This window comes from Filicampus tigris, chromosome 20 (assembly GCF_054856515.1).
Source record: "Filicampus tigris isolate MCC_2025a chromosome 20, RoL_Ftig_1.0, whole genome shotgun sequence".
In the NCBI taxonomy this organism is placed as follows: domain Eukaryota; kingdom Metazoa; phylum Chordata; class Actinopteri; order Syngnathiformes; family Syngnathidae; genus Filicampus; species Filicampus tigris.
Genome location: NC_141236.1, coordinates 12,038,500 through 12,060,204, shown reverse-complemented (window position 1 = coordinate 12,060,204; position 21,705 = coordinate 12,038,500). Strand labels below are relative to the sequence as shown.

The 21,705-nt window shown below is 43.2% G+C and overlaps 1 protein-coding gene and 1 non-coding gene across 2 annotated transcripts in view; one reads left to right on the top strand and one right to left on the bottom strand.

The window, feature by feature from the left end:
* nhsl1b (NHS-like 1b) overlaps positions 1 to 21,705 on the top strand; it is a 70,706-nt gene that overhangs the window by 1,886 nt on the left and 47,115 nt on the right. The window lies entirely within an intron of this gene.
* On the bottom strand, positions 16,587 to 16,669 carry trnal-cag (transfer RNA leucine (anticodon CAG)). The gene has a single exon. It is a non-coding gene; the product is annotated as a tRNA-Leu (tRNA).

Genomic DNA, 21,705 nt, shown 5'->3' with positions numbered 1-21,705 from the left:
ATTATGAAATTAATCTAGCGTGCGTGGTACGACTACCTCCATTTGGCAGGGTAAATAGGCCGCTCATGTCCAAGGTGACAGCGAGCAAAGCAGGAAGCAGTGACCGGTGTCTCCCGACCACGCCTCCGTTTGCCCGTCTCGTGCTAACGGAGGCGTCAGCTCCTGTCACAAGTGATGGATTTCCACGCAACCCACTTGACCATCTGTGTTATTCAAAGGGAGCACAGGAAGCCGCCGCGTCTTCATGACCAAGCCACAGCGCGCCAAAGTTGTGATTTAAAAAAAAAAAAAACTCTTTGAGGCCCGTCACGACTTTTGTTGTTTGGCCATGGCTGCCCGCGACGGTTATACATTAACTCAGACTTTGATTTGCACAATGGGGAATGTGGCAGGCTATCATTCGCTCGGATTCACTGCAGACACGCTAAAATGTTCAACCGAATTCAATGATAGTCCACTAGCTTAATGCTAACATAAAATATAAAACGACAAAGACGGGGTTCCAGAAATTAGCATTGATGCTACATAATTAGACATCCTGAAACAACTCCGTTTTCTCTACTTTTTCATCCAAAATTGTGTTTTTGGTGAAACCAACCCATCTTCTACAACTAATTACGAAAGAACAACACAAGCTAGATCCAAAGTTTCCTTTTCAGGTGCGAGAAGCGCATCCAGTCTTTCTTTTGGTAGGTTCGCTGCATTTATTGTCATTGAACACAATATTCTACGGGTCTTGCGAAATCAGTCAAAACGCTCAGAAACAGCTGGCAATGGATGAATTCATGGAGCTTTGCTTTGTTTGCCCCATTGATGCGTGTTAATGGAACTCTGGTGGGGACCAAGAGCAAACGCTTCTAAACAATCTTTGCTTGTGGTAGGAAAAGCCCTCAACTATTGTGAAATATGTCGCCAAGTAGGATTGAGAAGACAAGCCCTTAGTTAATTCCGCTCGACTTCTGACTCATTGTCGTTTTCTTTTAGCTCGTCCTGACTGCTGTGACTCACACACGTACACACACGCAAACACACGCACACACTCACACAGTGATAGACGGAGCAAAGAGAGCCAAACAAACGCGACGAGTGATGAGAAACTGATTGACAAGTTACACCACAGAGGTGTGTTTAATGGGGCGGCCATTATGTAGCAGCTAATCTGCTGTGTTATCACGTGCTAGCCCTTTGCTGACCCTCTTATCTTTTTTTTTTTATTCACTCCTTGGAGTGTTTTTGGAAGGAAGTCAAATCAGTGTCTTTTTGTTTTGTTTTGTTTTGTGTGGGTCAAATTCATTTAGTGTAATGGCACGTTGCGCTGTTGAAATGAACAAATTAATTGAACATGAACATGTCATTTCCTTGAGCGCACCGATAGTGGACGCAGCGGTGTGGAAGTACAGGTCAGAGGGGAACACCTGACGCCGCGGAGTCAAGAGTTCACACAAAGTCGTTTATCTAGCTTGAGTTTCCCCTGCGGGATCCACACCAGTCACCCGTGCTCGACTTGGCTGCCCAAACATCCTCACTCACACGCGCAGACACATAGTCAGAGTGCAAACAAAAACAAGAACAGTCCCTAAGTGCATCCATGGTGACATCATCCGTGGGAGTAGTTTCCACAGACAAGCGATGAGTCGAGTTCATAGCAGTGTTAAATGTATGCATCGTAGCACACACCAACACCTTGATGTATTCTTAATGAGAGTCAAACTTTGCATTAGCCGAGGCGCAAAAAGTAGACGCTAAAACTTTAACACTTGTTAATGTTTCAATTCAAAATAGCTGAGCATTGCCTCCATTGATAATCATAATATACCGGATCAAGAATCCAAATCACAATTGAATGTGCTGACCAGATCACCATCATTGTTTATTTGAAGCCAATTCGCACCGCTTCCAGTTCGCTACTTAGCGGACTGACGCTAACTTTACAATCGCACGGAAATGGCCAGAATGTCCATATTTACCATTCCGGGGCGCCACTTGATTTTTACACCGAATGTCATTGTTAGCGTGTCTGCAAGCAGCCTATACAAGATTAATTACGGTTAACCGTCAAGTGCCGCCTGTCATTTATTGCGCACGCTAATAGTGAAGTGTTCTATATTCACGTAGAAAGTAGGTCGCAGCTGTAGTAAAGGTTAATTGGCAGCTCGTAGCAACTTTTCTGCCTGTCCTGTCAGGAAGCCCTCAGCGGCGCTCACCACTGGCAGCCTTATGAATAGACGCTTACTCCAAGTGTCACGCTATTCGATTTCACTGATACGAACTCAAGACGGCAGAAAAGTGGTGCGGCCGCCACCTTTCCAGAGCCATTTGGGTTATGATATATAAAAACTAGAGTAATGATTACAAATTAATCAGTTATTGTTTTTGATAATCGATTAATGGTTTAGAGACCTTGTTTAGGGCTGTGAGTAGTATTATATTGTCTGTTTACACAACATTCCTTGTGTTCCCTTTGTTGCTTAGAGGGTGAAACCCCTGCAAAATAAATGTATTTAGCATTAGCATTAAGATAGCAGACAGTAAGGCTGAAGTGCGGTTGTTTAAAATACACAAAGTGGAATTGTCTTTGTGTTCCGTTTGGTTTGAAAGCTTTGTAAGATTCTTGTAAATGACTTATTCCCCCATGTTTTGTCCTGAACAGAACAGTGGGATTGAAAAGGCGGGCAAGTCTGTGTAAAAGGTTGATGAATGACTTCTGTTGTGACAATTTTGTGGGATATCGGTGTTGGAGAGGCCTTTGTTTCCCACAAAATACCCGTGCGTTTCTTCGACCGCCCCTCAGATATTTATAGACGTCTTTCGTTTGAAGTCCGCTGTCATGGCTCGTGTCTTTGGCACCTGACTTATCTTTCCTGACTATTTCTCGCTCAGGCAGGCTCCGCGCTTCATCGTTATTGTTGTTGTGGTAGTCAACAAAAATTGCCGTTTGAGGCGCTTTAAGGCCTTCTGCAGAGTGTTTGTATACATAACACGCCTCTGTTTGTATGAAATTTCCCTTTCATTCTAAAGACCATTTCTCAAGGAAGAATTCACACGTGATAAGATAACGTAGTAATTGAAAGTGCAGTTTGGCATTTCTTCCCGCGTCCAGCCCGACATCTTCACTCCCTTGTCCTTAAGTGCTCTGACCCTTAGTTAGTTCCCACATGGTTCACTCCACAAAAAAGGCTCTTACAAGTCTTCTGGGCGAGGTCGACCTTGTCCCACGACGAACAACAGTGCCGGGGTGATGCTGGACAGTGATGAAAAATGGGAGAAAGAGTTAAAAAAAAAACAAGGCTTGCTGCTTTTCAACTAGAGGAGGAATCCTGCCATTGAACACTATCCGAGTTGTGTGTGTGTGTGTGTGTGTGTGTTTGAACTTGTAGCTGGCTTCTCCCACGCCTCCCCGTGCCAAGGATTCAGGCGCTGCTCTGGCTGGGGCACAAAGCGCTTTTAGGGAGTGAAAGGTCCATGGGAGAGAGATTGACAGATGCTTCATGCTTGCGAGCGCTGTTAGTCATGCAAAGTGAAGATGAGATTGTGGTGTGAAATGAAGAAAATAAATCAGGGGTGTAAAAACAGATTAGACGTTTAGTGAGAATTGTAATCCCACCACAGGTGGTCAAGGATAGACAAGGCCACCGGGGTGCTTTCCATTTTTTGGGGAAAAAAATAAAAACACGTAAAGAAGCACATTCATTGGTCACAAGCGATGACCAGGGTATGCTCGCTAACAGCCTGCTGCTAAACTGAGCGCACAACAGCCAACACTGCACTCTCATTTGCTGACACCCATGTCACTCACCAGGCCAGGCTCTGCCTTTAAAAGCTACGCACGTTCAAAGTCACAGATACTACAGTGTAGAATGTGCGAATGGTGATCCCAAGTTGGACAAAAATAAGAATTGGTGCTCTTCTTAAAACTTGAGAAAGGTAACTTGGATACTTAACTGATTACTTGACTTTAAGAGTAAATTACTTTAGTATTTACCTTCTAAGTTACATTCATCAGATGCCAACAACCCGGCTGAACATAAAATTGACAACTGGTTTTGCCAATGCTTAATTGGAAGTGCATTTTTATCCGTTAAGCATAAGAATAAAGTTAGTTTTTGATTAAAGTAAAATGGTAAAAAGTACGGTAAGTCAAATAAAGACAACTTTTTTCTAGTTGAAATAACAAATGCCTCGTGTTTTAAATGTGTCGTGTTTTTGAAGCTAGATCGCACTTTATCAACAGCACAGAGTGTGTGACATACATTCATCTTTTCTTTAGCTGACACAAGCTCAAAATAGTGATTGGATTTCCAGCTGCAAAACGCCAATCCCTCTCCAAGTTTTCTATTGTTGTTGTTATTATTATTATTATTATTATTATTATTGCACATTGTTTGCAAAGAAATGTGAATTCTTGGAAATTTTCACAGATCAAACACCTGTTGTGAATTTGACCATTCAGCTCCTTGTTTAGAACACCAAATTGTGCCATAAGGGACTTTTGGCAAGATGTTAGTTGAAGTAATCAAGTGTTTGTTCCAGGCAGAGCGGGAAGATTTGGAAACGTTATCCTCCAGGTTGTGACCTCTGCTTAGGCGGAAGATTGAAGAGATCTTCCCTTGCCTGCATCAATCCCCACCGCCATTGTTTAGGCGCGAGAGAAGAATGTCCTCAATTCCCTGATGTTTTCCTCTGGAGAGCCAAATAGTTTCGCCGGCCGCAGCCCGCAAATCTCATTTGGAATCTGCTGGAAACAGACAAGCTAATTTTGCCGAAATGAACAAAAGAGGTCTGAGAACATCTTCTTTACTTGTGTCTTAGCGGCTGCTTGAACCGATGCCACGTGATTTTTTTTTTTCATCCCTTTTATGTCCTTTGTCCTCTTTTTTCCCCCCCCTCCTCCTGCTCTCGACCCCTCCGTCTTCCTGTTGTTTCATATGCCCCGCAGACCTTTCCTCTCTCTCTTCGTCCGTCCATCCTCGGCACTTTGATGTCGGCGCTGGCCACAACAAAGGCCCCGCACCTGCTCGGCCTTGACCTTCTGATTGGGTCTTTTTGCTGTCATTTGCAGTGACAACAAATCAGAAAATATTTGTCCCAAATTGCAAACAATTACAGTGGCATTAGTTCCAGTCTTTGCTCGCCAAATATGATCGCAAAACATTTCAATAGTATTTCATTGGTACCGCACAAATACAAAATGTTATGTACCTTTATATGCAGGTCAACATTTTGGATGAAACAAAAACAATGACTATTTGACTACACAACAAAGCGCCGTGGCTCCAAGAGGCGTAGCATTTAGTGCTAAAATGGCTAGCCCCTCAATCTTAGCTGTTGTCATAGATTCCGCCGGTTTTGCTGCCTGTTTAGTCCTAGCACGAGCCATGTACAGTATCTATCTTCTCCGGCTGTCAATCACAAACACGGCTGCTGTTAGATTTGTGATTGGATTTCGTGCTCTTTCCTTAGCGATGCTGACGTAAGCCAAAATGAGTGTATCCCGCCCGCGCCACTGACATGTTATGACTCCGCACACTCCTGGTTTGAAAGACTCACGGTCGGGAGGCAGCGCGCACGTAGCAGAGCGTCAGACCGGCAAACAGATGTCTATGAAAAGCACTGAAGCGGGTCGTAGTGACATATCGAGGTTATTGTCATCCTCCAATATGCGCATCCAAAGCTTGCAAACACACACTCACGCATGCATACGGTTGACTGCGCACTGCATGTATGCGGAGCCGATGGCGGCCCGTGGAAAAATAAACAGCGTCGCTTCCGCCACATGTGTCAAATGCGCTGCACAAATATGGAAACAAGCTGCCGCCTTCTTGATTCTTATGAGGTTTTGTTGAAACGTGTCGTGCAAGTGGACAGACGGCGGAAGGGGAAATTGTTGTCAAGCTGTTTTCGGTACAAAACTTTGTTTGCTTGCACTATTCTTTTGATTTTGATCTTGCTTCTTGCGCACACCCTCCCATTTTGTTTTTAAATTCGAATTAATTGATTTTTTTGTATTTATACATTAATAATTCGACATAATATTTTAATATTCTCCCTTGTTTTTCTTTACTATTTCCTACACTGAGCTCGATAAGCGATCGAGGAAATGGACAGAGGGATAATATATGTATTTCGTTAGATTCGTTTCTTTTAATTTTCTTTTTTAAAATCCATCCATCCGCGCATTTTCTGTAACTTAAATTCAGGATACTTCCTTACAAATATGATCAAAAATACATTTCCTTTGTTTTTTGCTGATAACTATCATTAGCGCTGCGCTATTGTTGTGACTCTAGCATATATGATAATGACATCCAAAGGTTGAATCAGCTGCTCTGGCTTGTTAACTTCCTACATCGGGAAATTATCGGCTTTTAGCTGGTTGCTTCGAATGACACACTTGCTACATTTAAGTCTCTAATAATTAGATAAAACTAACACTCCTAATTGGACTGTTCTTATTCCCTGAAGCACACTGGCTGGTCATCCGTCTCACTTAGCAGCCTGCCCGTGTGTGTGTGTGTGAGTGTGAGAGAGACTGTCACTGTGAAATATGACATCCACACAGGCATCCCCATTGACAATTTTGCTATCTCTGTCCAGTAGAACCGCAGAGGAGGACAGGGAATCCTTCATGTGTCACGACACGCAGGGAAATGTCAATAACAACCACGGAAGTGTTGTTTTCATTGCGTCGTCCCGTCTCTAAGAGTGGTAATGGTGTTGCTTGCGTGTGTTTATGCTTCCCCAGCGTTTGCTTGCAGGCTTTGTTTATGTGCAAAACGTACACTGTGTTTTCTATTGACAGTTAGTCGTCGTCTTTTTCCTTTTTTTTTTTTTTTTTTTCTTTCTTTCTTTCTTTAAAGGGCTTGTTGGTACACATAGGTGTGGCCGTTTTCGGTAAGGTGCATTCAAGGTGGAACACGTTGCCTTGCACGTTTTTGCGGTCAGGGCAGAACAGGCTTCACATGAGGCAAAACGATTTTGGGAAAAAAAGGCCCCCAAAAAAATCTTAAATATTTGTTGTCACACCGCAGGCCAGTTGCATGTAATGCAAACAAGGTAATGGCAGGGCTTTTTTAAGATGTGCCCCATTAAACATGAACACAAAGAGACAAAATGGCACACCCTGATGTTTGCTCTCAAGTAGAAGAAATATGATTAGTTCTGACACGTCAGTTGTGCAGTCAGTGGAATCTAAGAAGTGGAGTTTAACCTTAGATTTTCTTCAGCCTAGTCAACTTTATTTACTGTGTATAGACCAAAACACAAAAGAGTCTCAAGGGGCTTCACTAGGCTGCAGTTCACAAAAAATGATGACATCACATGGTGAAAACCCACCCACCCACTGAGTATCTAAAGCGCATTTCCAAAATCACTATCCAGAAAATTAAAAAAATAAATAAAAACTGCATTTTGCTTGAATTACTGAATTACTGATCATCGCATTGTATTAAGCATTAAATTGCTATCATACACCGTTTCACACCAACATCAACACAACCCCAAAATCTTGTTAAACCATAAATGAATGAATGATTATTTATCAGCTGTCATCGATTAAAATGGTAGCACACGCGTCGCCAGCAAGCAGACAAAATGCGTCACAAAAGCAAATCGCCTTTCCAAACTCTTTTTCAAATGTAACTCACCCCATAATGTTCACCCTCTATTAAAAAAAAAAACTTCAATCTTGAGGCAACGTAATGCCACACGGCTCCGCAGAGCGAGGGAAGAGGCGGTGTTTGACAACACTTGAGCGCTCAAGAGAGTTTCTAATGTTGTTGTCATCCTACTTTCAACGCTTTATAGTGTCTGATAATGCTGAAACGTCATCGATGACATGGGGACAGACTAGTGTCGATTTGTGCAATAATTTGAATTTGACCGTATTTGGACATGCATATTTTCCCTGATTTTCCCTAATTTCTCTCTGGAGTTATCCTGTTTCAGGTTCTCGTATGCAGCACAAAGGTTCTCTCGCTAGTGGCACGGCAGTTTGGAATGTCACCTGTTACCGCTTATAAAGCTTTTTGCGACGGCGACAGTTTGGAACAGATGCTGTGATTTTGCGTTGTTTCAAAAGAAAAAAAATTAACTTGAAAGTGATTTGAGCTGCAGTGCGCTCTTACGATTTGCTGTTGTGTGGCGTTTGCACGTGCGTTCCCCTGACACTAATGCATTTATTGTTTTCATCGTCCATCTGTTTTGTGACAAGTGCGTGTGCGGGTGTGTGTGTGTGCGTGGGAGGTCCTCCCGTGAGTACATGGCGCGAGCGGCAGATTTTTTCGAGTCGCTGATGAGGATTAGGAGAAATATCATTTCATACATCTCGGGAATGCGTAATCTCCTTAAGCTCTACTTTGAAGCCGCACGACTTTATTGTCGCTGCCCTCTCTGTACAATGCACCATGCTGTGCATGCAGTGTGTGTGTGGGTGTCTTAATTGTCACTTGACAACGACAATTTAGCAGGTGATTATGCGTGGCAGTGAGAACAGGTCTGGTGACATTTTGTGTATGATTTGTATGAAGTTTACTTAACTGAGAGTGGCAAAATGGCTGTGACGGGAAAAAAAAAAATAGTTTAACCTCTTCCTCACTTTGACGCGCACATTTTAAAGTTCTCCCTTGCGCCTGTTCTCACTTTTTCACACGCGTTTTTCCAGATAAGATGTCAAGCGTGCTTGCATCAAGCTTTTTGTCAGTGATAGTTTACTGTAAAACTGACATGTAAAACAAAATGGAATCAAACATTGTGTTTTTAAACACCAACATTTTCAACCATTCATTTAGTTTTATCTAACGAATGCCAGCTAGCTTAATGCTAACATATAATGTGATTCGCCCAAAGCTGCGCTCATCTAAATTAGGTGCTCCGGTGGATCTCAGTGCTGCCCCGCATGTTGTGGCTCAAAATGGTACTACATTGCAGGCCACGTTTCCTAGCCGCAAGTAATTCTTTAGCTTTTGCATGAAAATTGTGCTGTGTCTCCAAGCAAAATGTGAGGATGAGGCCATTGAGTTCTCCCACATAATAGTGTGCAAAATCGGATTACGTGTGTTTTTGGAGTCAGAGAGAATCCAGTTTCATGTTAACTAAATGCATCCCCGGCACAGTGGTACAAGTGTATCAGGTGACTGCTGTCATGCGTGTCGGGCAGTTTCACTCACTGCATTTGATTCTGCTTGTGAAGGATCCAATATCTCCCTCGGAGCGATAAAACTTTTTCTTCCCATTTTTTTTTTTTTGTCTTCCCACACCCACAGTAGTTGTTTGTGCTCAGACATGCCTAATATGTTCATGTTATACAATGCTATATCTGCGGTCAATGGAAATGACGTTAATCCTCCCCCACAATCCCAACATTTTTTAAATTGGGTTTTTCCAATAAGGAAAACAGCAATACTACTTTACTTTACAATGCATATTGTTAAAATCGTTAAAACATAAATAAATGGAACGTATAGAATGAAAGAGTTTGTGCATCACGGTTAATTCATTACGACTCCTTCTGGCGTGTGTGACCTGGCCACCTGAGGGCAGTATAATACAGTCATGAAGACACAAATGAAGAAGACTTTCACAATGACTGACTCAGTAAACTGCAGTAAAGTTAGTCGTTTTTTGAAGAGGACAAAGAATATATGCATGTCCACGTTTTTTGTTTTGTCAACTGTCTTTTTAACTAACTAACAAGGCAGTAAAATTTGAAAGCGAAGAGCGCCCATTTCCCCTCCCAACTCCTTTTTATTTTTTTCTATTGGAGCACCCTCAAGCCCAATAATACACCCTGGTGTTTTTTGCTAGAATCACCCAATCATCTCTCTTCCCTGCAACCTCTGGAGACCACTCCACCAAGCCCAAAGCCCCTGCACGGAGACGAGGCAAGCGTATGAATTATATAGCCCAGCGGAGGCTCTCGGCTCCTGGGTGAGTCGAGCTGCCCGTGGTTCCCCGGGACTCTGGAGCTCTGGAAATGAGACTGAGGGCCTTTGTTGTGCTCAGACTGGAGCAAGCCGTACACAGTCTGGATGGAAATGTCACATCCCCGGAGGGCTGCGGGTGAACGAGACCCATCAATCTTTCGCTTTCATCAATCTTTCGCTTTCATCCATCTTTCATGTATAACGAGGTTCTTTGTACCGCGTCCGGTTTCATTTTGTAGCCTTCCTAACTAGTTAACTTAGCTTGAGTGGACTCTGACAAGCAGTTGTCTCAAAAGTCCTGACTGTGATGCTTGTTTTTTTTTTTTTTTTGGAAGAGCCCCTTTCTCACTTGGCACTGTTTTAATGATATTTATATTAGCTTCTTTACCGCTGCCTGAAATAAATGGCACTGCTCCGCAGTTTTTCTCTGAAGAAAAGGCTGGCCAGCTTCTGTATGTAATTTGATACCGGGGGCTCCCATATTCCAGCAGACCCGTCACTGGGCTGTAGTGGAAATGAACTGATGCTGTCCATGCTAGTTAGCTTTTTAGCTAGTCGTCTGCCTCAGTAGCGAGTATTTATTTCACCAATTGTATCCACGTTAACTCTCGCAGCTGGTTGCAAACGTTCATTTCAAGAAGGGGTTATTTTAATACATTAACGTTACCTTGGGTTTGTCGAAGAGTAATGCGTGACACTTGTAAATGTCATTTCGTATCGGAAGTACTCATACCACTGATGGAACGTTTTAGCGCTTTTCAAACTGGAACCTTTTAAAACCAAGTGTCATTTTTCAACATATACACTGAATTTGGTGGGAACCTTTGGAACTTGTATCCAAGGCAGGATGGCTCGGATTGAATTAAATTTGTTATACCTCTGTTGTGGCAATTTTGTGGTACGTCAGTTTAAAAAAAAAAAAACAAGCAAAAGTTTCTGTCTGCTGTATATTTAAGTCTCCATTGTTGTGGTCAGTCACAACACTGAGAGTAAAACAGCGGCTAATTCCCCTTGGCAGGTCAGTGCATTTACACGCTTAAAATCTCAAGCATGCACAAAGTCACTCCCACATGTACACACTCCAAGTTGAGCTTTCCCAGCAAGATGATCATTGTGTAGCCGTCACGTCTCAGCAACTCAGCAAAAGAGAGGAGGATAAAGTAAGAATGAAAGAGGGTTCCTTTCCTTTTAAATAGGCAGGTGACTCATGACATGTCTGCATAATATATTACTGTCAACCACAAGAGTGTAATTCAAGGAAGTGAGTCGCATTTTCTACCAAAAAAAAAAAAAGTTGAAAAAAGGTTTTACAATTTGGAAAAACTCTGAAAATTGCACTAAAAGCATCTTCAAATACGTACAACGGACTTGGTCCGTGGGCTCGAACGCTTCTGATTCGAAGTCAGACGCCTTATCCACTAGGCCACACGGTCACTGTCCTGACATGCATGAAGTATCGCGCATTTAAAATCGCCGTCTTTAATTTTGGGCCCTAGAAACCCAGCAGTCTCCTTACGGCTTCTTCAGGCAGGGGCAGTCTGAAGCCCCGTAACCAGCTACCTTCTACACACGCCCTTTGGCCTCCTCACCATATGGGAACCCAACCCAGTGGGCCTTTAATGTGGTTCGGGGTGGGGAGGCCATTCCAGGAGCCGTCAAATGACACAAGAAGACTTTCCGAATGCATATCTTTGAGATGTGGTGAATCACATTGGTCTCGCGGTTTTATGTTTTAACCGCAATCATTTTGTGTTTTTTCTCAGCTTGAATTTGGGGCGCAGTGATTTGTTGAAAATGAAGAAATCAAAGGTTGCACCCCAATGTTTGTTGAAACCACTCATGCAACTCAACACAGTGGTACCAGTGCATGCTTGGAGACTTGGAATTATAAACATGGTCTTTTTCAGCTTATCCGTCACGGTCTCTATAAAGTGAAAATAAATATGTGCTTTAAATTTGACACACAGAATGAGAACGCAAACAAGAATGTTAAAGTAAATAAGAAGGAATTTAACTTTCTGTTTACCTCTCAGTCCCACAGACCGCAATGATATTGACCCACGTTATAACATTGGAAACGCGCCGCCAGAATTTGCTCGCATAAGGCTACTAGGACTTGTCCCAAGGAATTTGGATTAAAAATGCTGAACTGAAAAGCCGACATTCACCCATACATAGGGCGCAAATTTTGATTTTTGAAAAAAATTAAGGGATTTTAAAAGTGCACCCTATGGTCGGAAAAATACGGTACATAGCAATTATCTTCAAAAATGTGTCATCTATTTCGAAACAAAATTGTGAATTCACTTTACAAGGTCTTAAAGCATTTGACTCGTCCTTTTTGGAAGACTGTCAGATCATTGAACTTTCCGTTTTCTTTTTCAGTGTCCTCCAAAGTGAAGCCCCATATGCTTGCTTCTTGTTACTCACTTCCCTCCCTCCATCCATCTCATCTCATTTATTTCTTCTCCCCAATCGGGGTTCGCACACAAGAAGCCCATTGTAGGAGCGCATGTCCACCAGCCCCTTGAAAGGCAGACCCCCACATTCTGGGACTACTGTGGTTGGAATCAGGTCACGTTTCCATCTAGCAGTTATATTTCACATAATTCCGCGTAATTGGAATCAGCTCGCAATGAAGAAAGATGAATGTAAGATCATCAGCAAACGTGGAATTGCTTTCCAGTGTTTAGATAATAAGATTTCCCTTATACAAGCGCTTTTGGACGTTAGTTTCTTTGCCCCAAAAGTCATTCCGTGACTGGCCGAGCGGCGCGTTTCACAAAAGGCAGATGGCCGAGAGACTAAATCGGAGCCTTGGTAAAAAGGGAAAACAAGGCCACGAGGGACTAATCACGATCAGAAAAGGAAGTGACACAGCTTACGAGAAACACGACCCGGTTTCAGAGAGCCGAGCGCCGCTGTGATGCAATCCATCATCTGCGCAGAATTTTCTTCAAAGGCGAACTCGTGGATTTATGCTTACTTGTTACATTTGCAAAAAAACTGGTGGGTGTCGAACAAAAAGCTTCCTTTCACTGACTTTGAACAGGCACTAAGTGCACGTTTGTTTGTTCAAGTTGGTGTCGCGTAATCCCCCGAGGCAGAGTGTTCCATGTAAACAGTGAGCACGCAGCCGCGCGTTTCTGCGCAGACACCATTCAAAAACAAAATGTAATCGGCAAAATGAAGCATCATGAAAAAACTTGTCGTCGTGACACTTTAGGGCGTTTCAGTTTGGAGGTTTTTAGCGTGCGTGCTGGGTATGACTTTAAAAGTTTAAGAATGGCTGCTTTTTATTTCAATTTTGCATTGTTTTTCCAGGGCGCCAAATCTATCACGATGTTGAAGCGCAGGGGTGCCAAACTCATTTTTGTCGCGCGCCACATAATAGTTATGGTGTCCCACGGAGGGCCGTTACGACTGTGAACCCCTAGAAATGTACAATCGCTTGATCACATATACACAACATATTGATGGATAACTAGTTTTGAAATAAAAGTGAAGACCATTTGATAGAAACATGTCAAGTCAACACGCATGATTTGACTTCGCGAGCCACATCAAATGATATCACGGGCCGGATCTGGCCCCCGGGCCTTGAGTTTGACACCTGGGTTGAAGCCTATTTTAGTTTCTTCGATAGGCAACTGATGTTCCATACATGCTTTTCCAATGTAAGAGCGCTTCGGTATAGGTTATGATCATATGTAAAACAGATATGCGCCACAGTGTAGAAATCATTTACATTATATTTCTTTACATTTGGATTGTACATTGTACATTCCTGCTGTTGTTGGCCTTCCGCCCTGACGTTTTTTCAGGACTCGTGTGGTCAAGTCAGGTGACATGGGAAACGTAGAGAGGAAGGAGGAAAGGAAACGAGTGAAGAATGAAACGAAAGAGGAAATCCTTAACCTGTGTGAGGGATTGTTTTGTGTTGGGCGGCGTCAGCACTTTGAATGATGGCCCCGGCGAAGGCATTCCAAGTCGTAGCAAAAAATAAATAAAATCAAGAGGACGTTCTTCCAGCTTCTGCCTCAAACTTGACTTCAATTTTCCCAGCTCGCACCTCCGCGCTCACCCTTTCACCCGGCCTTGGCACAGAACCCTCGTCGCCCTGCACCATCCTTTTGTCGCAGATGCGCGTCCCAGCTTCCTGTGGGTGATGGCGCTCTCGCGTGCATCCTGCTCCATTTCCCGTGCCTGTCATCGTCCCGCTCCCAGCCTCGCCCCCTCCACTGTGCCCGTCCTGTCACCTTCTGCTAAACGTTCCCTCGGGTCCCTTGCCTTTTTCCAGGCGCGTCATTGTTGCTTCCTGCTGGATCTGCAAAGTAGAACAGTGGATGATGTTCTGGCCTGGGAGAAGTGAGGCGAAGGCATACAATGATGCCTTTTACATTGAGGCTTTCACGCCGTGAAACTGCTCCTGGTGTGGCACAAAAATTACTCAATGGATGGTTAAAGTAGCTATGAATGCAACATTATACTGCCTCTGAAGGCGGAAAATTGCTTGCTTACCTTCGTCCGGTTGGTATTGCTTACATAGAACTAGTTGTGCAAGTAGCTAGATTCAGAATCAGCACACACACAAAAAAAATCATCTAGAATAGTTAACTTGCAATAAAAACTTGTTGACCAGTGTAGTCGATTAAGTGACAATTTAAAAACCTGCTGACTTGTTTTTCGGTCTTGGAGTCACCAAAGTGACTTTCGAGTGTAGTTCTCACGATGGAACGTCGGCTAGATAGGAAGGTGCTAAGCCGTAATCATCTTTTACGACTGACCATCTCCACAGACTTACTAAGTCAAATGCCCGTCCCCGTGTCCTTGCATTTCTGCGTCAGACTGACCTGAACACACGGCAGCCATTTGAATAATTCAAGCTGCATTATTTCCATTATTAATTAGTTCACCTAACACCTTGGAAATCTTCCCACACAACCTTCAATTGATGTCTTAAATAGCTTGTTAATTAGATATGAGTCATACATGCATGATTGTTTATCCAGTAAAAGTTTGAGCCGTAGGCTTTTATTTGAGTCTCATATGGTCGCTGCCATGTGAAAAACACTTATCTCCATTTTTTTTTTCATTTTCTTATTTTTACCTGCATCATGTTTCCGTGTTACAGAAATCGCATAAAAGTGAACATTTAAAAAGTTTCCAAAATTGGAGATACGTTTTTCACAGGACAGGGACGATATATTGGATTCTCTCTATCCGATGGCTAGCTTTCCGCTGTATTGTGAGATGGAATGAAAATTGTGCATTCACTGAGTATTTCATGTCTGTAATTGTTCATTTTGTCTTCTCTCTGCATGGGGATTCTCCATCCATCTGTCAACTGTCACGTCTCGCCTTTCTTATGCAACTCGACAGGTAAGTGACATGTTTTTTTTTTTTTGTTGCACCGGACACTTGAGTCTATTCGGATAATGATAGCTTCGGCGTTTTAGTGAGGGCTGTCCTCGTAACGTGGGAAGAGAAGGCGGAAGGTTGCCGGTGTGAGATGACCGCGGGGAGCCCACAGGCGCCGTTGTGTTTTGCTCTCTCCGCCAACACACACACGCTGGGAGTGTCCCACTGAGCCTCGCCCGCCCCGCGCCATCCACGCAGAGCTTTCTCACCGGAGTCATCTGACGTGCTCTCATAACCCGGCAGAACCGTATCGCTTTACTCCGTCCTCACGCTGCTCGCCTTTCTCCGCGGCGTTCGGCCCGTAGCTACAAACCGACCGGTCCGACGGGGCCCCCCGGGGTCCCCGGGTTTATTACCTCTGCCAAGGTGTTTGTGAGCAAGGTTGTGCAAAAGCGGATTTTCATTCATCTTAATCGTGCGAGCTTGACTTAAGGGTGCTTCAACCATAATGACGACAAGCGCTATAGATGTGATAAGGAGTAGTTTATTAAATTTGAGCTTGACCAGCACTGACGGAGGGGATGTGAACAAAATCTGCAATCTTTACACTTCTGGCCAGACCAACAACAAAAAAACAATGCGTCACTATTAGACCACTTCTTGAATTCTCTTAAGACTGTGGCGGAGTCACAGAAATTGTTTCCTGCCTTAGTTTTTTTTTTTACATAATGTTCCCCTTCCTTGTAAGCCTACCCCCCTTTTTTTGAAGTCTCTCTGTATTACAAATGTTCACCTATTGATCTGGAAGGCATCCCCCACAATAAACAGGCGTTCACTGTACCGCATGGTTAACGCTCATTTAAAACGAGCCGTGCTGACACGCTGTTTAGCTTCACGTCTTCGACACTCTCCAAGTTGGTTCTGGCAGGCTTGAGTGTCACATGCAGCTCTTCATGCTGGAGGGTTTTCCCCATTTCCCCTGAATCTCATTGAAACAGTCGGATGCCCTGAAGGGTGAAAACTGCAACGTTACCCTGTTGTTGTTTTTTTTCTTTTTCTTTTGACTCGCAACTGAACACCTGTGCTGTATGTATTTCACAAAAACACACCGCGGAGGAGTGCTATGAGATGAAATGAAAGATACACAGTATATCATCATTTGTGGAATTTTTTGGGTTGATGCGGATTATCGTGTCAGTCTAGCTTGTCGACCAGAGTGAAATGCAGCGCTCAGGCTCAACCGTTCCTACCTTATTCGTCTTTGAGTCAGTGAAGGAGTGGCTACTTCTGACTACAAAATAACTTTGTCAGAAGTGGGATTCGAACCCACGCCTACAGAGTAGACTACGACCTGAACGTAGCGCCTTAGACCGCTCGGCCATCCTGACAGTGCCTCTCCATCGAGTTTTGAGCCCTTACTCAGCCATATTCTTATTTATTTTCTCAATGCTGGGAGCCCAAATTTGAAGTCCGCATTTAATGATTTATTATTTGAACTGTTTTCTTATTTACATAAATTTCAAAACTGTGTGAAGAATCACAAAACAAAATAGGCTTTATACAATCTGGATTTTGGAATTGATCAGTGAGTTTAAATCTTAAGCGAGTTTAAATTTCAATAGACGAAAACCCCCAAAAAACAAAATTATTTAAAAATATTGAAAATAAATTGGAGAAAAAAAAATGACTATATGTTGAGAAACCTTGGATTAATAACCAATGTAACTGAAGTAAACCAGATTATTTGCTGCAATGTCTTATTTTGTTGGTCTGATCATTGACGTCATTGATCGATTGGCAAATTATAACATCAACGGATCACATTGCATGAAATGGAAAATATCTGCCGATCCAATCCAGCCAATCAGATCTGTGTAAAGTCTAATCCAAAATATGCACTTGAGGTGCAGGTATTATTTTTGTCCACTTGGGGTGGCCATCCACACATTCTTCACTGTGACTTTGAATGTGTGTGGCTTTAAAAGGCGAGGCCTGGCCTTTTGAGTGACGTGGCAGTCAGCCAATGAGCGTGCGAGAGTGCGATACAACTGTCAAAAGTGAACCGTGACACATTGAGGGGACGTCTGCAAAAACATGCGCAACAAATGGGGTGCTGGAGAGGGAAAGTCCCCACTGGGTCGAATTATACTGGACTCGGTGGCGACAATTGGCGGCGGCTTCTAGTCTGAGGTGGGCTGCAAGTTTGTGGTCCACCCTTTCGACACACGCGCTCAAGGAATGGCCGTGTTTGGACGTGGGCGGCGGGGCGGGCGATCAAAGACATGATCAGACCTCAAAGACTCGTGTTGCATTTGAGGGTGACAAAGCAAAGCAAGAGAAATGTGACAAACATGTCGAGATGGAGGAAGACAGATGGGAAAAGGGGGAGAGATGGAGGGTGGCCAGATGGAACTCGGCTCTGAAACTTCTGACAGCTTGTGGGAGGATTTCCTTTGGGTGAGAGTTGGGGGGGGGGGCTGCGCTCTATTTCTGTTGGCTGTGCGACGGCAGCGCGGCCAATATGAACTTCCTCATTGTTGACGTTAGCCATGCGTGGGCGTGCGCGCCACAGTGGGTCTGCTGCAATCAAATGGACATTGCCAGACCAGCGACTGGAAGTCACCACTGCCGAAAACGAAACAACAAACACTATTTATAGCATTTTTTTTAATAAAGAAAACGGCACTTAAAAGCGTCTTGAGATACGAGTGACCAGACTTAAATTCTTTTTTGAGTTACAAGCTTTCTTTCAGATGTTTTTCTGCGTTCACTTGAGATGCTAGTGCCCTGCGGTTGCATTAAGCGCAATTCGATTCACAATTAGAAGCATTTTGGCTAATTCAAAAAATAAGCTGGAAGCTGTTTGTTGCCACTCCTAGTTGGATTTAATTGTCAAAGCAAACATAAAACAAGGAGAATTACAAGTGAGTTTTCCAAAGTAATGGCCCTTTTTTTTTTTTTTTTTTAGAAAAAAATAACCAAGTACTGATTGTATTATATGTGTTAATCATTTCTTTTCAGGGGTAGAATTGAATGATGTGTTTAACTAAGGATGTAGCTGATTTTAGCAGAGGTGACCAGCTTCCTGAGCTAGCATATAATGGAAAATCCACTTGACATGCTAACACTTAGTGTTTTTTTTTTATCCTCCAGGAAAAATGACCAATATTACAACACCGTGCAACATTATAGAGCGCTATTATTATTATTATTATTATTATTATTTTCCAAGTTTGATATTTCCTACATTTAATTAGGCTCTGATTACTTTCCAAACTAAAATGACCACTGACAGTGGAAATGGTTGCCCTTACTTGCAAGAAGTCAAAAGAATAACAAACCACCTCACTTGTAAGTGTGTGTGTGTGTGTGTGTATTGCATATGTGTGTGCTTGCGTGTGCTTGTGTGTGTGTGTGTCAGACAGCAAGCAGCTGTAAAGGCCCCCAAAGTCAGCCCCTATTGTCACGCTAACGGTCGACCTGCCGTCTGCCTCATCAGCATAAATCTCGCTTTCCATTTTCCTCACTGGGCATCACACACTTTCTCTGATTGTGCTCGAGGGGGAACTGAACCCCCCCACACACACACACTCCAACCCATTAACGTGCACACCTACCTGGTCGCTAACTGGTCTTTCTTTCATCCGGCGTTTTATTCCATTTTCCTGTCGCTTAGGTGCTTGTGAAGTGGTTTTTGTACGCGTAAACAGCTCGCACCTCTCGGCAGGTCGTAAACGTGCCGATTGGAGTCTGGCGCGGCGTCAGACGCGGACGGCGCCATCTGTGGCGAGCGGCGCGGGTTGCCCGGTCAGGCTCCCGGTGGGCCGCCGGCTCGTCTGCCGGCAAATGAGCTCAAATTGTATTTTTTGCCGTTCCTATTCTTTTGGCCCTCACTCAATTTTCCAAAGAAAAATAAATCACATTCATTTTTTTTTTTTGCCTTTATAAAGCAAAACATGAACCTGTTTTCGCTCGAGGGTGAAATGAGTTTTACTATTATGCTATTGCTCAGGAAAGAAAACACACTTTTGTTTTCTTGTAGTTCTCCCAAAATAACAAATTAAGCAATTTTCCCCTTTTCGCGCTGCGATTATTGTGCATTACCGCGCTAAGGTAGCCTACAAAAATCCCACCGTGCATAAATAGTGCCTTTTGTTTGGTGCTGATTTTCTTATTAGTTAAGACAAAGACAAAAGGATCGAGCGCACAGAACACATCTGGCCTCAGGTCTGCTGGACCAGCGCCTTTGCTCAGGCAAGACCGATCAGGAATGTGTAGCCGACCGCGCCCATTCTCCCTTTCAACCACTGGACGCAGGGTGTGTGTGCAAGTGTGTGTGAATTCCCTGCTCAGATTACCTACCTGCTGTGCGTTTTGTCTTGAAAGCCATCGCGCAGCTCCTTTCTCACACTGTTTTTGTTTTTCTCTGGCCTTGCTGATTTTTTTGCTTTGCTTCCCTCCAACACTCAACAGTCTGCGGTAAAGTACGCACATGCCTCCCACGCGTGTCCCCTTTTGTCTCGTGATGCGTTTGGGAAGCGGCCGGAATGCCACTCGACACCCTTTTGTCCGAGCTGCGAAAAAAACGCAGAACATCCTGACCCCGAAGTCGCACTTCAAGCTTTGCAGTCAGCTGCTGCTTGGGGTCAAGGGGGAAGAGGTCAATACCTGCAGCACACAGACGCACGCAATTGACGGTAAATGCAGACGTTCCTCCCAAGCAGCTTTCCCTGGTGAATAATAGAATCAAGGAACACGAGTAAAGAATAATAAAGTAATAGCAGCACGTTCTGTATAATGAATAATGGAGCACGTGTTCTTAGGAATGAAGGGGATTTGCCTTTTAAATAATTTGACAAGAGTGGACTCCACCTACAGCTTATGTGTGCGTGGGTGTGCGTCTCCTCATCAATGTTTGTTTAGGAAGAGCAGTCTTATCTCCACACAGAAACATAATCATCATCTCCTCAGCACAATTAGGCTCTCGGTTAAAAGTGGACAATGAGGACATTTTCTGGCCCGTTAGCTGCTGCAGAACTTCTTTTTTTTTTTCTTTCTTCATTTGCAATCCAGTTAAATGGCGCCCCCTTGTGGAGTTGGTTAGTAGCCGCATGAGATAGAGTGCAAGGGTTTTTGAAATTGTGATCTATGGCACCGCTGATCAGTTATCTAGAATGACATTTCAACACACAGTATATTTAGATTAAAAACAGCAGTGACAAAATATTGTCCTTTGCTCATGTAGATAAATAAGAAACATTATTTCATATGTGTTTATACAGAAATTTCCTAATTCATCTAATGAGACACAAATTAATTAATGAATGTGTACCTGCAATGAAACTATGCAATTATATAAAAGGAGCATAAATATTCTACTATAATATAATTTTTGGACAAATAAGTCAAGTGTATTGCTCTTAAGCGTTTACGGCGCATGTATGGTAGAATGCAATGAAATACAGCTTACTGCTTCTCCCTCGGAACCGATAACAATCTACAAATTTTGCATTTACCTATATATAGCGCAATAATAAGTGAAAATGAAACTAATTATAGTAGATGGTAGTAGAAAAAGAGCTATAACAACAGTAATTAACATTCCTTTTCTCAGCTGTGAGTGAAATCAGTCCGTTCGTATCGTAGTTGATGCGTTTATAGTACTGGATGTCATTTGCACTCCCGCATGTTGAGCACTTATCGATCATTTCACCTTCGCCGAACCTTTCCATCATTTTGCTGCGACAGTTTAAGTGCGACCAAATGTACTTAACTTGTATATTGATGTGGTATTTGTTGGGGCTCAGATGGCCCAGCCAAACCCAAGCTGCGAAACAATTACAATGGTCAACACATTTGGGCTGAATTTTTAAATCAGAGATGCAATTAAAAAAATATCATATCGTCGTGTATCGTGGTACTTTTTATGCCGATACCAAGTATCGATACGTTGATGAAGTATCGGATTGGGACAAAAATGTATCGTCCCAGCCCTAATATTTAGTGATATTTATGAATTAAGGCATAGGTTGACAGATGTACCCAGATATAACAATCTTTGAGGAAGAAAGAAGAAACAAAACAAAAAAAACAGAAAACAGGGCTGGTACTACCTAGATTAAAACAAAAAAGTCTTGAGACTTTCTTTTTTTATCAGTTGTGGATAATAGTCTTTATACGGTCAATAACCTACAAATGTTCTTCTGTTGAAATAGTGCACAAAGCCCCCTTTGTTTCCTAACTTGTCCTTGACTGTGTCCGAACACAACAAAAACAGAGCAACTGATGTTCAGCCGTGTGTGTTTTGTCCGTGCTTTACCCAGTCACTTACGTTGGTCTACGTTATTTACCCTGCGTTGCGTGCGTCTCGTCCGGTCACAGCGTATCATTGTCGCCTGATCGGGTTTCTCGGGAAAAACAGGCC